Genomic DNA, 14,200 nt, shown 5'->3' on the forward strand with positions numbered 1-14,200 from the left:
ATTTAAATCTAAAATACTAAAAACTACTTAAATTACTTAAAATATTCAAAACAAACACAAAAGTTTCTACAAAAAAATGTACCCGCAATTTTAAATAATAAAAATATTTTTGAATACAAAGTATTTGGGTATAAAAATTACTCGCTGAATTTTACAAAAATAAAAACTTACTCGTTGAATTTTCTAAAGCTCTCTACAAAAACAATTTACTTGTTAAATTTTCCAAAACTTTGTAAAAAAAAATTTACTCGCAGAATTTTACAAAAAACATTTCTCGTCGGACTTTTCAAAACTTTCAAAAAAAATGTGCTTGCTAAATTTTACAAAAACTCTTTGAATTTTCCAAAAAAAATTTTCTCACTGAATTTTCCACACAAAAAAAAACATTATCTCGTCGAATTTTTCGAAATTTAAAAAAAAAAAATTACTCGCTGAAAAAATGCAGTCGATTTTTCTAAAACGTTTTACAAAAAAAAAAATTATTCTCTGAATTTTCCAAAACTTTTCACAAAAAGAAATTATTCGCTGAACTTTCCAAAATTGTTTTCGAAAATTTACCTTTCCTCCTTTTACATTGCATTAATTGTTTTGATAAATGTTGTGCGTGTTATCACAATATTTCAAGTTATTAAAAGTATTTTCAGTAACTCGTTAATTGTAAAACGCTACACGTTGAACATTTTTTAATCACTACTCGTTAAACGTTAATGTGTTTTCTTTCACGTTACTCGTTAGTGGTTCGTTAACATGTTGCCGTTATGTCGCATCAAATGTTTATTGCGTAAACATTTACAATTACAACAACATCAACAACAATAATATTTATAAATTATTTTTTTTCTTCTTCTTTTCTCTTCTTTTTCATTCCTGTATATGAAACCGAACCGTATGCATTTTAAACCGACAGCTTATCAATTAAACAACTGCAACATCGCCAACTGCACACAGGATGTCCAATGTAACAACAATGCCAGCAACGCTGCCGCACCAGCTCAGCGCGCCTGCGCAACAATGGCACTGTAAATACCAAAGCAAACGAACGTAAAGCGCTACTAAACACAAAGTGATAGATTGCATAGGCAAAAGTGTATAACAAATTGACAGTTTTGTGCGAAAAATAGCAAATAATTAATATTGCTTAATATAATAAAAAAATGTCAATAAAAAAATTTTAAACAAAATAAATTAAAAAAAAAAATTATTAAAAAAATGTTTATTACAAAACTGTAATCAATACGTCCAACGCTTACAAAAAGTAAATAATAATAATTAAGGAATTATTGCAAATTATACTAAACATTTATTTGAAATAGCAAAATTAACGAAATTCGTTAAAATTTGTTGCTTATAGCTCGCGTAGCGAATAACTTACATAAATAAATAAATTAAAAGAAATTAACTAAAATATATTTGTGCATACACAAAACTCTTAGCGCCAATTGCAACTGCTTAGCTTTTCCTATACACTTGTGGTGATCAAACGTTTCAATTAATATATACTCACTTATACATAATTTAGCTGTAAAAATTCAACGCGAAATTTGTAGTTTTAAACGCGTGCCTACTTTAACTCACATCTTGGTGATAACGCAAAAGTCACTTGATATTATTAGCAACTAAAATTCATAAAAAACAAGTAATGCTTACACGAATTTGAAAGCACACACAATTTGCAACTCACACGTCCGCAGCTGTTACAAAAACATACCTTAATTACGCGAAATATTAATAAGTATATTTAATTAAAATATTAAATGAGCATTAATGCAAATATTAATTAAAACTAATTCATATATAACATAACCATCACATGAATTTTACTAAAAAGTAAATATAATTGAAGTATCAAATTTCTTATAGACAAAAAAATATAAATTTCCTAAAAATAATTAGCAAACTCCTAACCAAAAATACAGAGATAGCGATTGAATTAAAATAAAACAAAAAGGCATAATATAAAAAAAATATTCAAATATTGCATTGCTTATATAAAATAGTTAAACTTTAAATATACAAAAAAAAAATAATATAAATTTTTATTAGCAAATAACACTTAAAAAATCCAAAAACTGGACTCTAAAGAGCGCGGTTACCAAGGTTTCTATTCAAATAAAAAGTAAGCAAATCATATAAATATATATATCTATATTTATTTTATTGTTTTTTTATCCTTGTCTTTTATCATGGCGCGTTACTAATCGTCATTGAGGATTATATACTCACCGCCATCATTTTTGAAGAAATATAGACCAATGACCGACCCACAAACTCCACCAAACCGTTTTTTTTTGTCTGGATGAAAAGGGTCCAAATGTGGAAATTATGCTTTTTTACATACCTATTGAGCTAGAAATAGGCCTTAACGTTGAACAAGATTTGGCTCCAAAACGTTGGATGTTCTTGGAACTTTTCAAGAACCCATAGAGTGAAGCGATGTAGCTTGGGAAGGTGGAGCAGCTTCCGTTCCGCTTGGCCAGTATTTTGTGCGCCAAATCATTCCATACGTCAGTCCGAGTTGCCACGAATGGCACCGAATCGACTCTCCATGGCCTTAGTGCACACTTTCAGCTATAGCTGCTATATTTTCCTCACTGCAAAATTGTTATTTGTCCAAATCTAAGCTCGTTTTCTAATTAAATTTACTGCGCTTATGTATAAAAATGTAGACAAATTTTTATCAAAGCAATTGTGTCTACATCTTAGGAAGTAGTGTTTCGTGATTTAACTTTATAACCCCAAAATGTATTACCAAAAATGGTGATTATTTCAACTACGCCAAATTTTATACTTCTCAGTGTATAAAAATTTGAATTTCATAAATCTATGAAGCCGTAAAAATTATGTCCAAATGCATTCCAGTTTAAAAATTGTATTAATTTTTATAAATGCTGAATGACACCTAAACACATTGTACTAATAACAAACATTTTTTTTCAATTTCAGGTAAGTTTCTTTGCACTCGTTTAATAAAATCTCGAAACCGTAAGTAATTGATTTCTATTAAAAACAAAAATATATTTCCAACAAATATGTCAAATAAAAATTCATTATAAGAACTATGACATATAAGCTTCTGCTAGAGCCAGGTATCAACTTTATTATGGAACAAGAATTAAAGCAGAGAAGCTCAAATGTATTCTTAGATATTAATCGGTACTAGCACAGAACCTCACTGAAAAGTATACCAAAATTATTTACAACAAACAATGGGTCTAAAAAATAGAAATTTTGAAGCAAACTCCTTGAAAGCCTAATATAACTTTCAATGCTCCCCAAAGATAGACTAACGAACTTAGCACGCTGGATTTTTGCACTACTTTTCATATAACAGCAAATATCAAGAAATAAGAATGAGTAGTGGATTCGAAATTAAAATTTTTCGTGATTTTCGAAGATCTGTTCAATAATCAAAAATATGTAGAAGCCAGAAGAATTTTATTTTTAGTACTATTATACTTTAAAAGTACCATGTATAATATTGTATATAAACATATATACATTATATAATATAAATATAATTGGTAACTATTTTAAAGATTAGTACTCTCCTAACACCCAAAGAAAATCTTCCAACTTCTAAGCCCCACCCCCACCAGCAGCAGGAAACTCACCTGCCCCTGCCAACCAATAAAATTACGTTGATCCCTGACGCGTCACAACTTAAATTTATTTGACATTCCAAGAGCTGCTCATTGCTGGCAGAAGATTTACGCCCGTTTCAGCACAGTACCGTAAAACACACACACACATACCAACACACGCAAGTACTGGCAGTATAAATTCTCATTTACGCTGAGCTCTCTTTACAATTGGTATTTTTTACATTTTTATGCGCGTCAATGTCACTTTTATGGCCCCAACAGAGCTGAGGAAATCTTTAAAAAGCATAAAAATATATTTGAAAGCAAGTAAAAAATCCAAAAACAAATAATAATAAAAATGTATTACCTGCTTAGTGACGGACCAACACAATTGAACTTGCTGCGACAGACAGTGGCAAGCAATGGAAGGAAAGCAAACAATTATGAGCATAAAGCAGGTATGGCCGCTGTAAAAGTTGACTGTCACCACGGGATTTGGTAAGCCATTGGGTCATAAAAGTTGCAACGCAGCATTGTGTTGCATATGGCTTGGTGACAGTGTTGCATGGTGATCGGCACAAAATACGTTTTTCAGTTGTGAAGTTTTTTAACACAAATTTTGAGTTTTACTATAAAACAAAATTTGAGAAAAATTTAAATGGAGTGATGACAAAAAACTTTTGATTGACTTTAGTATTTTATTTAATCCCTAATGAAATCTTATTCTCAAGAAAAAAAAATTGTTTTCCTTACTGAATCTGAAAAGTTCGCTTATTTTCTTCTTTGAAAATTTTTGTTTTACAATTCCGAAACAACTTGTGAACTTTAATTCATAAATGAATAGGTGTCTTCGAGTTTGTAGCATCTACTTTAATAAGAAACTATTTTTATTGTAATATTTGGCACTTTTATTTTTACTAATTACAAATTCTCACTACAAGCCTACCAAGCAACCCAAATGTTTCGAGTATCTTCTAACTAATTGTGATCTCTCCTTACTACCCTTCGCAACTGGCAGACACGTCTCTTAATGCAGCTAATTGCAGGCAGTCAGTCTAAATAATTTACGCACAATACTAATGAACTAGTTTTACACTCGTCTGACGACTATACACACCAAAGGAAAATTTCTTTTGTAACTCACCGCCACCTAGGAAAACACCGCAGACTCTATAGCCTACAAATTTTAGAAAGCTATCGGGTGAACCCAAAGACTAAGAACGCAAAAAGATACCCAAAGGACTAGTGATTTGAGTAAATAAGTGCGTGTGCAGCGCAAAGTTCGCAAATGCGCCTTGAAGTATGCTAAACAGCGGTCAGGTTGAAAGCCAGTCGGCATTGTGCTCTGAGAAGTTGTACTAAGGCGGCAGCAAATACAATTTTCTTGAGTCTTTATACTGTGCATATACTGCATGGTAGCTTTTATATACTTATACAAAAGTAATTCCTGCCGCTTTCGACAGCAATCGCAGGCTAAGAAATATCACAAATAATATATTTTATAATTCGCCCTGACGCAAAAGTATTTATTTGTAGAAATTTCAACTGTCATTCAGCGTTGCCTTAAAGCAACTGACAAGCAACCGTCATGAATTCACACCTTACTCACAAAAGTATGGTGCGCTGCGTATATTTATTTAATTTCTTGCAAGCAGTTTGAGCAACCTTAAGTTTGTCGCTATGGTGGCTGAGAACTTTTTGACAATTGTCTCTCAAAACAATTGCGTGCAAAGGTCCTTTGGGGGCGCGCGCACAGCAACAAACACATACACACAGAGTGTGAGTGATACAGCACGGGCAGCTCATTTAGCTGCATAGCTGTTGAAAGGAGTTAAGTACACACTGCCCTTTTATCCGCAGCAGTGCTACAGCCTAGCGTTTTTGTGCTGGTGTAGTCTTCGTAGAGAGAAGTCTGTGTCATACTGCGAGCCAGGCATTCAGCCTAGTGCTATAGACATGGCATGCGACTTGGTATTCAGCTAATAAACGCCTAAATGGCTGAAAAGGGTTTAAGTAAATGTCTGTATAATACGCTTCCCCTTACCGCCGACGTGCAAGGCTTTTAAGTAAGTGTTGCTACGTTGCTTGGGGACAAATGTGAATGAGCTGCTTACTTTGTTAAGGAATTTGCAGGCAACGGCAGGAATTTCGACAATGCAAGTGAATTGTAGAAATAGTAGGAAATGGCGACGTTAGAAAAATATTTGCGCAGCATTTTGTTAGCTAGAGCGCCTTTTAGATAAGTTTTCTTATGAAAATATTTCTATAAATTTTTTTAAATCCAAGAAATTTTGAAAATCTCCAGTAACTTAAATTTCAAGCGTTATGCAATTGAAATTCGTACTACTAGCAACGCACCGCCCACTTTTTCTGAATATAATATAACAACTTCAACTATGAAATTTTCCATATTCACGTCTGCGGTTACCGCAAAATTGCCTTGCATTTAATTACTAAAATTACAAATTAATTTCATAGCATACCTCACTACTATGCTACAAACAACTTATCTTACCGTTATCCTGCAATCAAAGCAAAAAAAATCCGAAAAATGCTCTCTTAATCTTAACCAAAAACACTGATTGCCTGCTTTCGTTGCATACTTACAGGCCTTCACTCATACACTTGCACGTTTGTAAGCCTGTGTGCAATTGAATTTGCCTGCGCATGACTTTAACCGCAAGCTTTTAACCACATTTCAATTAATCAACCGCAAATTTCTGAAACATGCGTGTTTGTTATTAAAATTTCATTTATGTCGCAAGCAGTCGCCACTACTAATATATTAGATATTAAGTGCGAAAGCATACAAACACATGCTTGCAACTCACATGCACATAGCTATGCCACAAAAACTTCATTTATGTGCAGCTACAGTTGCATGTATTACTCTTATGTGTGCGGCGACGTCTTCAGCTTCTTCTTGGCTTCTCAATCACAGTTGTGGCAAATGCTTGGTTTTACTGTTGAACAGAAATTACAGCAAATGTAGGAATACAAGGATTTGTTGCAAGCAGTTATATTAGTAGGGAAATTTTATGTATGTTCATAATATAGTTATGTGTAGGTATGCATATGTACAAATGTTTGCTGTATTATAATTTTACAATTGAAAGCAGTTAGAGTGATATATTTAGATATATTCTGTAAGTGAACAGAGGCTTTGTGAATGCCAGAAATTATCGAAAAGCTATATTATTTAGTCATACAATGAAGGTCAAAGTAACACTGGATCTATCTTTCAAAAATATTGCTTAGGTACAGCTATTGAGGCTTTGTGTACAATTAGGTAGCTTCTGTGCTTAACTTCGTTAAACCAATGAAAACTATAAATCCATATATGTTTATCCATACTTGTTCTAACTTCTATATCGTCTTTTATCTTTATTGGCGTAGACACCGCTTATGCAGTTATAGCCGAGTTATCGTGCAAATGTGTTCAAATATCTCCCAGTTTTTTGCGTTATACAAACCGGCTGAGAATTAGAGAGTATGACTGTCTTTATTTATGAAATTTTGTTTACTACATAGCGCCACCTATATGGCACTTTTGTATATTATTATTAAATTAATGAATAAATTTGTGAAAATATCTCCATAGTAATAACGATAAGAATGATACCAGGTTACAGTGCTGCCATCATAAGCTCAAGTAGGGCTGAATACGGTTTTTTGAAGCACTATTGCAGAACTTCTTAATCTTGCTTTACTGTTCCATCTTCCCTATGCTACTTTCTTTTGATCGCTCACAGCGGGCGGAGTCAATACCGCTATGGATTCGATGGTTACAAGTTCTGTCAATTCCTCTGCTTTTTCGTTTCCGAAAGTAGGTCTATAAAGTGGAAAGTACAACAAAAACAAAAAAAAAAACTAAAGCATTCCTGCAGTTGTTGGCTATACTAGAAATGATCCGTATTGTCGGCAAGGCCAGTAATGCCGACTGGCTATCCATGGAAAGTATATCCCTACTCCGTAGTAAATTTTGAACCCATCGATATAGATAGAGGCCTTATCCTGCTTCGCTCCTAAACTCTCCATTCACTTCCAGATGTTATCCTTACCCGAAAGTTATATTTATGAGAATGGTTTAATTCAAGATTTGGTTTGTTGAACCGGGTTCAAATTGTAAACTTGTGGCAACAAAAAACCAAAAAATATCTTATATTTTGAAAACACGGGCATGATATTACACTACAATGCCGCATCAGCTTTAGCTAAGCGTAAAATATATATTAATCTTTTCGGAAGCAAATTCTTATTCTCTTTGCTTTAGAAACATTAACAAATACTTGCAGACTTTCATATGTTCTATAAAATGGCAGTGAAATGACAGCCACTTGTCGACATGGACAAAGAAAACACGAGTTTGAAAATATAACTCCCTTTTGCTAAAGGCCGACAATTAATCAAATTTAGTAGTGCGAGCGCATACAAAAACAAAGAAAACAACAATACTTTAACAACGAACTAAATAGAGACATAAATGACTAATAAAAATAGCAATTAAAAGCAATAGCAATTAGCAGTAAAAACAAACAATTAGAAATTAAGCAGCAGCAATCATATACCTACATGCATATAGACATATACATATATACACAATATTTACACATGCATATATCTACAGGCATAAATAAGCATTTATTTGTTAACAATAATGCGTATAATGGAATTTTGAAAATATTGGTTAAATACCATTCAATGTGAGTCTGTGTGCGTGACACTCAAATTTACTACCAAGATTAATCATGCGTTGCTGACTGTCATGCGCTTGCTTTACTATATGCTACACTCATATATATGTATATACGCACATGTATAACCACCCAACCTACAACACTGCGTTATGTTTTATAAACACATTTATGCGTACTGTTGATTGCCATCAATTTTCGATTTCTCCATTTTCTCCAGCTAAATATGACGCACTCACTAATTATCTATTTGCTGCTCGCTGCAGCCTTTGCTTGTTTATGTTTTGGACATTTATTTTGTTTTTACTGTCGAAATCTGTTTTTCCAATTAGTTGTGTGTCGGTTGGAGTGCGTCCGAATTTTGCTGTATTTAAATAGCTGTGTGTTTGCTGAAAATCAATTACGCTAATGTCACTGCCTGTCATTATAATTATAAGTGAAAATATTTCACTTTTTGACCATGCAATTATAAAAGCAAATTAAAATTAATGGCAATACTGGCGCACAGTGAATAAGTGTTTGTATTTCTCTTTCATTAAACTTGTTTATCTGCATAAAATAAACTATTACTATTTTTAGCGCAAATTGATTTCAGCGCCACCTAACGAGTGCATCTAACAGACAACACAATAAACACTCAAATTCTAACGAATTTATGCATTGAGTAATATGTCAGTATAAATTTCTCATTTCTAATCGTATATATATACCGATTAATTTGTTAGAATAAATATCTAATTTTTTATCGTATATACTATAACGAGTCATACAGAAATCTGCACAAAAATACAGTTATTTCAAATTTCTCAATTGCAACGCCACGTATCACAATCATATTTTTATACACTCAAGATCAAATTTGAATGTCATCACTCAGCATTACTTTGGTGCGAGTCTTTTAGGTTTGCAGAGATGACGAATTCTGCTTTAGTGGACCCGATATGAGTCCATGTACCCAAAATATGTATATAAATCGCCAGAGGAACTGTATATGACGTGGATAAACAGATCTCTCTACTAGTCGTGCTAAGATTAGACTACAAAAGAAAATCAAAAAAGGTTGAACAATTCTAGACAAAACCAGATATTGTTTACTTCGGCTGCACCGAAGCTATAATATCCTTTATTGATGTACTTTTTATAACCTAAACAAGTAAATAAAGATATTTATCTTGAGCTTCATCGCTAAATATATATGTCAACTATGAAATATAGTCATCCGATCTGATCAATATTTTCGGAGATAGTGGGCATAATACGGATAATAATCAAGAACGACTTGAAGATGTCTCCTCAAATAAAAAAGTTTTCCATACAAAGACTTGCGTTTCACCGTTCAGTTTATTCTAGTGGTCCGATCTGGAAATTTTCTTCGAAAAATATATATTTATATATTATTAGCTATGCCAAAATTCACAAAGATACCTTTTAAGGTAAAGAAGTTTTCCTTACAGGGTCTTGATTCCTAATATTCAGTTCAAATGGCGGCTATATGAATTAGTGATTCTATCATGGCGATTTGACAAATAAGCATTTTTTCGTGCTAGGAATGATGTCTGCAAAATTTCAGATCRATTTTGCCAACCAAATATATCCTTTTCAGGGTATAGAAGTATTCAGCATTTCCATTTAAAGCGGGCAGTCTTAGTCAAATTTGATTTTGAATGTATAAAGAGTAACATAATCTTTATTTTTTTAAAGTAGCTTTTCAGATTTAAAAGCATACTTTTTGGCGCCAATCGCAAATAATAAATTGTCCATATGCATGACTTTGTAGAATTACTGACGTCGCTTAGTGCTAACCAAATATACACCGTTCAGGGTTTAGAAGTATATAACAATTCCATTTAAAGCACACAGTCTTAATCAAATTTGACCTCGAGTGAATAAAGAATGAATTCGAATACATAAGCTCACAATGATATTTTTTTTTTTTCCTTTTGAAACTAACTTTGATCCGTTTAAAAAAATTTTGTATATTTTGAGGTATAATTATTGGCTCCAAGGGCAAATAACGTTTAAAACGCCTTTAGTTAAAGCTATTTATAGTTCAAGCTATTCTGTGTAATAAGCGTTCTTCTACGACTACATGAATTCATATAGTAATAAATAAACTCCTATTTGAACACCCTTTGTATAGTACATTCTTATTTATTCATTCGTTTCTTATTCAAAACACATTTGAAATTATTTTTACCTTACCTTAACTACTAAGCTCATGTACCGTCATTAAATGCCAATTTACATGTCAATGTGCACAGACGTCTGCACACAAAGGCAATAAAGTGGCCGAGGGCAACACAAAATCACGTATGTGGAAAGCGAAAACCATTAGCTTTTTACCTGCCAGCTAAAGCAAAGACAACAAATGACTAACATGAAAAAGAGCACGGCGAGAGTACCAGCATTTAAAATACAATTACACAACTGACATTTTTGTAAGGTTGTCCAAAGAATCTTTGCCGCTGAGCCTGCCTTTCTCTGGACCGSATTGAAAAACGTGCGCAAAAAAGAAAAGTCAGAATTGCGCCAGACAATTAGCAACTGTCTGCAGTTMACTCATTTTTATAACAAAAAAAGTTGCAAAACAGGGGTCTAAGTGCTATGAAAAAAATTTTTGCTGAAGCCTGCAACAGAAAAGTCATAAGCAAAGTAAAAATTGCTGCCACAAACAGCGGCATAGACACAAATTATAAAACGGCATTGGAAGGAGTGACCACAAGGGGTGATATTTGTGTAGCATACCACCAGGCGCTTGAGCACACCTGGTCATTTTATGTGGTTAGCAATTTGTGAACGCTTTTGCACATTTGCAGCAATTTTTAAAATTATTTTTTTTTTTTTTTGCTATTTGTTGCAAGCTATTTTTACTTTTTGTCAGACCGTAGAGACGAAAAGGCAAAAATTGCCGCCTAGGCATTACCAGATGGGAAAAAAAATTTAAAATATATAGTTGTAGCTAACTAAAGCGCCTGCTAAAATAACCATTGCTGTTGCTACAAGCTGCTGACCGCCTTTGCTGCATAGCATAATTGCGCTGGCAGCTTTAGTAAAAGCAATAAAGAAATTGAAAAACAGCTACTGAATATTTTAACATTCTCTAACACAGACATAAGCAATATGATGTGTCATAAGTGACTAGGCAGCATGCAGTTAACAGTCAGCTCCCAGCAGTCCTCTGCTCGCTGTCATCAAAAAAACAAAATCTGAAGCAATTTTTTGCTGATTTTGAACACTTGCTCCATCATTTTGCCAGCACCTTAATACATATGTGGTATCTGTGAGTGTTTTAAGACTATTCGGTAGCCCAACATTGAGCAATCAGATCGTAACTGCTGCACATACCATGCTGTAACTACGCGGTGACTATGTATTTGCCAAATGGCGCGACTCATGTGGCACTAAAGGAGCCACTTAGCTTGTCTATGTGCGCCTAATGGGCTTCATTATGTTAACGATTTTCTGGCTTACTTTTTTTTTATACTTGAAAGGTTGGAAAACTTCAAAGTAAGTAAGGAAAAATATATTTTTATAAAAGAAAATTCTGCCTAGAGCTCAGAATAATCGGCTGAGTGATGGCTTTCATAGAGAAAATTATTGAACTATATCATACTATGCAATAAAAGTCTTTAAATTTTACCTTATTGTGGCCAACAATACGAAAAAATATTAAAATCTGTAAAAATAAGTGTTTTATGGCTGCACCTATTTTGCTCAACACTGTGCTACAGCTTGTGTATAAAAATGTTTACCTTTTAATAAACTTCTAATATCGAAAAAGTGCACACCTCGCGGCAAAATTGTGCTCAAAATGTTTTAATTCAACCAATTCGCCTTTGGCTATGCTACAAAATTCATACAAACATCATTTAAAGCCATTTAAAGTGCCACTAACGACCTTCAACATGTTGTAGGTCTGTTTTTATGTGCAAATGTGTCAAGATTTGTAATTAGCAGCAAGCAGGTGCAACACATAACCATTTAAGCGCTAACACATATACACAATTTTACTCGTAAGCACACACATTTGCTACAAACAACAGCCAATAATTGTATATAAACAGCTTGCTCGCCACTTTGCTTGCACAATATGTCAAGCAATTTTATTTTTACTTTTATTGCTTTAAATTTTAGTGCGGTCAAGAAGAAGACTGCCTGCAACAAGCAAGCAAGCACACAAACACACACTGTTGCTTTGTGCGCAATTACTCCTTGATGCGCCATCTGTTGCCAATGAAGCTATTGCCTGTAAGTTTTACGCCGCATACATATGTATAAATATTCAAGAGACCCAATGGTCTCCTCGCCGCTCGAGTTGAATTGCTGAGCAGCGTGCACATTTATATCTATAAATGCCTGCGTTTTGCCACTTATGCATGTGTGTGTGCATCTTTGATATGTGTTTAGTTTCCTTTTTGTAGTCGGCTGAGCCAAATGAAAAGTACTCTGGCTATTATTAGCTTAACTACAGCAATATGTCCTTCAACAATACACACAAGCATACGCATGCCCACATATACACAGTATAAAAGCGCTCCCACATTTGCTTCATGCGTTTTGCTATATCACGCACACATTTATGCAGACAATAAGCCAGTTTAATGGTAAAAGTTTGGTCATATTAAGTATCAGCTAGGAAGTATGCACTTCCAAAAGGAGTTCATACACTTAACTCGAAAGTTGGCAGGCAAGTTAGCGCTGCAAGTTCAGTCATGGGTAAGCAGTTTGCCACAATTGCTGCCATTGTCTTTGTTCCAATTTTTTTCTACTTCTTAGCTTTGTTATTTTCGCATGTTGCGCCTGCGGCTGTATCACGGTAATTTTGGACTAAATGCTGACAGCTATGTTTGTGCGTATACAGTTACATATGTGTGTGTGTGAGTGTGTGGCAAGTATTCTTTTGCTGCTCATTACAGCTCATAATTGCTTTCAGTAATATCTGAAGCTATCTAAGCACTTATTTTATAATAAATTCGCAGCTGCGGGGCAAATACTGTACATGGTCGTATATACAAGTATAATATGTTTAGAAATGTATGCATTTTCATACTCTTTCATGATTTTTTGTTGCAGCTTGATAGTTCTGCCTGCTTTTTCTTACATCACTGACAATCCTTTCCCGGTTGAAGATGTTTAATCGACTACTGTTATAGCTCCGACATCTTCTTAAACATATGAAGAATATATTACCTGAACACAGAACCTTAACGTCGAGATAAGTTATAAACTTCTAATGGTATTATTGAGTTGTAAATCATGAAAATGATTTTGTAGTATTTATTTGACACAGTTTCTTTTTGACAATTTTTGAAGCAAAGCTTAAAAGTTTAAGCTAACCTATTAAATACTTCTACAGCCCCAATAACTTCGTAAATATCTAACGCGAATGCTTGAAGGGCAAATATGAATACAAAATCTTAAACTCGAAATAGATGTGCCAACCGAAAGTGCACTAAATATAAAATATTCAACTCTGCGCTCTCAACATACATAAAAGAAAACCCTCAAACTCGAGTTAGCGGAGTAGGTTCGTTAAACTGAAAACTCTAGTTAATGCAGGGGTATCTATGTAAACCGAATTATGAATTTTCTTCTGGAGTTTTCTCTTCTTCACTCACCCTCACCCTCAACATAATTTTCTTATTTGACAATATTGACACATAATATTTTAATCAAACTCATATAMATATCACTCGGTTATATATCTAAGCAATATATTTGCTTTTTAGGAAAAAAGTCTGGTTTCTGTGCTATTCCCCCAACATTACTTTTAGGATTACTATATATTTACAAACTCCCCTTACGCCAAAATCTATGCTAAATGTTTTCCTAGCCACTAAATCTACCTAGTACTTCAAAATTTTAATGGCTCCAAAGCTAGCTCAACAAAACACTTAGCTTCCTCGCATTTTTGCACGAGTAATT

General features: G+C 33.6%; 1 protein-coding gene across 15 annotated transcripts in view; it reads left to right on the forward strand.

Moving 5' to 3' along the window:
* LOC108971988 (CUGBP Elav-like family member 4) overlaps positions 1 to 14,200 on the forward strand; it is a 755,092-nt gene that overhangs the window by 550,147 nt on the left and 190,745 nt on the right. For 2 of the 15 annotated variants that reach the window (XM_018938384.1, XM_018938387.1), the window contains exon 1: positions 2,023 to 2,116. The exons of the other annotated variants lie outside the window; for them this stretch is intronic. The gene's annotated coding sequence lies outside the window, so the exon portion shown is untranslated. Of the gene's footprint in view, positions 1 to 2,022; positions 2,117 to 14,200 lie in introns of those variants that run through there. 15 annotated transcript variants of the gene reach the window in all.

The sequence above is a fragment of the Bactrocera latifrons genome, unplaced genomic scaffold (genome assembly GCF_001853355.1).
Source record: "Bactrocera latifrons isolate USDA-ARS-PBARC rearing strain unplaced genomic scaffold, ASM185335v1 scaffold_37, whole genome shotgun sequence".
Classification (NCBI taxonomy): Eukaryota; Metazoa; Arthropoda; class Insecta; order Diptera; family Tephritidae; genus Bactrocera; species Bactrocera latifrons.